At 31.8% G+C, this 2,946-nt stretch overlaps 1 protein-coding gene across 2 annotated transcripts in view; it reads right to left on the minus strand.

Moving 5' to 3' along the window:
• LOC144956263 (HHIP-like protein 1) overlaps nt 1–2,184 on the minus strand; it is a 50,718-nt gene extending 48,534 nt beyond the window's left edge. For both annotated transcript variants that reach the window (XR_013641935.1, XM_078886741.1), the window contains exon 1: nt 1,936–2,184. The gene's annotated coding sequence lies outside the window, so the exon portion shown is untranslated. The remainder of the gene's footprint in view (nt 1–1,935) is intronic.
• Nucleotides 2,185–2,946: the final 762 nt, after the last annotated feature.

Below are 2,946 nucleotides of genomic sequence, written 5' to 3' on the forward strand. Positions count from 1 at the left end.
TTTGTTTATCCATTTAAATTATTTCTTTCTTTTTTTCTCGTTTTCTTTAGAGCTTCTCAAAACTCATTTATTTAAATTATTTTCTTATTTGTTTTTTTTTTTTATTTCTTTTTAAAAAAATTAATTTGCTAGTTCTTTTTTTTCAAATTCTTAAAGTAATTACCGCTGTATTTTTATTGCCAGACTAAATATTTTTGCAAAACAATGTCATTTGCTATTGTATTCCCTCTAATAAAACAAAACACTTTTATTCAAAAGTCATGACTAAATAAATATATAAAATACAACCACCGTTTCGGTTTTCTCAACAATTGAATAAGTATACGAGAAATACTCTTCTAAGAAAGTAGAGAGTTGAATTCCAACTAAGTTATAGAGGAAATAAATACGTTTAAAGGAAGGGTGGGCAGATTCCGTACTTGCCCGTCCTGAAATACATACATAAGATAGTTCGTGATGAAGAGGCGAGAAGCTAGGGGTGGGTTGGGGAAGGAGTAAAGATAACACGGTCGTTATTGTTATAGTCTAACGAATGCATGAGGAGAGATTGGTAGCATTATTTTGTTTTAATTGTATTGTATGAATTATTGTCAAAAGCCTAAGATTAAATAAACTTTGTTTTTGTTTGTCTTTTTTTTTTTTTTTGACTATGGAACTGATACTTGTCATAGCAGACCTGCCTACTTGAAATAGGAAAATAAAAAACGTAGTTTTCAGGGTTAATAAAATTGTAGATATTTTAACTACCCTTTAAAAATAAATAACCGGAATTTTCGTCTATTAGGTATCAAATAAAAAAAACCCCGAGAAAAACTGATTGGAAACGTAATAATGATGATGGTGGTAGTAATGTAATGATGATGGTAATATTATTATTGTTATTATTATTATTATTATTATTATTATTATTATTATTATTATTATTATTATTATTATTATTATTATTATTATTATTATTATTATTATTATTATTATTATTATTATTATTGTACGTATTGGTGGTATGACGGTTGTTGTATTTTTTTTTTTTTTTTGTGGTTATTAATGGTATCAGTTTATTGTTTGGTTCCATTTACCATTTTTTCCACTTTCATGTATGTTGTCATCAAATTGTATGCTTTATTGGCGAAAGCCTAAGATTGAATAAACTTTGTAATATCGTATGGTAATCATCATTGTCGACGACATCGTCGTTGTCATCATGACCATCATCATCATTAACAACAACAACAACATTAACAACAAGTACTACAATAGCAATAAAAACAATATCAACATCATCATATAATTTCCGTCATCGTCTCGACAACTATCATTCTAACCAACAGCACCACCAAAACCACTACCATAATTATATCCTCCCTCACCGTCTCATCTTCCTCCTCCTCCTCCTCCACCACCACCGCTACCACTATTCCAACCACTACCACCACCGGCACAATCATTCTAACCACCTAGAGAGCAGTAAAATGATGCAATTTGAGCTCTGAATGAAACTCGAGTCATATCGCTGTTGTTGCTTCTCGATGAAAACTTTAAAGTTACTACGTACTACTGAAAACCAGTAATGTAACAGAAATATTAATCTCGCCGTTGAGGGATTAAAGCATCTCTTTAATTTTTCGAGTGAACGAAATGGACTTGTATTGTCAAGGTATTGTAGCATTATGTCTCGTCGCTTTATTTTTTTGTTGTATTCTCTTTCGCGATTCATTTTTGATTACGTTTGGAATAATTCAAATCTACTGGTATTGTCATTTCATTGTGAATGTGATTATTTGTGGTTGAAAATTTTTTTAAAGGTGAAATATATATATATATATATATATATATATATATATATATATATATATATATATATATATATATATATATATATATGACCGAATCATCTTTGCCCCACCACTGTAAATAGGCTAGAACCGCCACTGTCACCTATAATGAAAAGTTTCCAAGTCCACTGTCAAGCTAGATATCAGTGTTAACACAACGAGAGCGAGCTTTTGTACGTACTACTAGCACAATTCATAAATTACGAAAGACACAAGTACAATAAAATGAAGGATCACTCATCTACTGAGTGTGTTGTCTCGTGTTGTGACTTCAGGAAAAGCGCAATTTGTTACCGAAACAATTTGTTATGATTGATCCCATCTTAGACGGTGTAGATTGATAAAGATTATATTGCCTTGGGCAAATAGACAATAAGGACTTATTGATTCCCCAATGACGATAAAGGTCTATGTGTATATTATGGAGAAGAAATAAAATAGTATTGTTATAGTATTACCAATGTATAATCATTATACATCATAACACTAGGCTCGTAAAAATACGAGCCATCCTGTTGGAATAGATTTCTGAATGAAGCAACAATCGAAATTAATCATAAAGTGCGACCGGAAATATATAAGTAGGCGGCGTTTTCCTGAACATTTAAATCGTACTTTAATTGTTGTGTGGGGGTCCCGATAGCTCAGTTGATAGAGCACTCGCTTCATAATCAAAGGGACCGAGACCGATTCCGGGTGTAGTCGAGATGTTTTTTCTACCCCCCCCCCCCCTGTCCACCAAGCAGTGATTGGGTAGCTGGATCTATTAGATCTGGCGGAACTTTGCGATAGACAAGCGTCCTATCTAAAGAGTAGCAAGCAATTGCTATTGTCCGTTTCACGAAATAGAAACCGGGATAAAATCCGGGTCCATGGGCCTAATGGATCTGATGTAATACTCTTTTCTTTTAATTGATGTTTATTTAATCCAAAAAAACAAAAAAACAAAACAAAAACAATTTGCATATGTCTTATTAATGAATTAATGAATTGATTGACTGATCAATCGATTTCTATACAAACGCGTGTGTATTAAAAATATGATTAAGGTATATGTAGACGTGTAGTAAATCAATCCTGCAATTGTGTTCTGTTATCAGACCAACAAATATGT

Source organism: Berghia stephanieae, chromosome 1 (genome assembly GCF_034508935.2).
Source record: "Berghia stephanieae isolate SIO BIC M18660-M18661 chromosome 1, UCSD_Bste_1.3, whole genome shotgun sequence".
In the NCBI taxonomy this organism is placed as follows: Eukaryota; Metazoa; Mollusca; class Gastropoda; order Nudibranchia; family Aeolidiidae; genus Berghia; species Berghia stephanieae.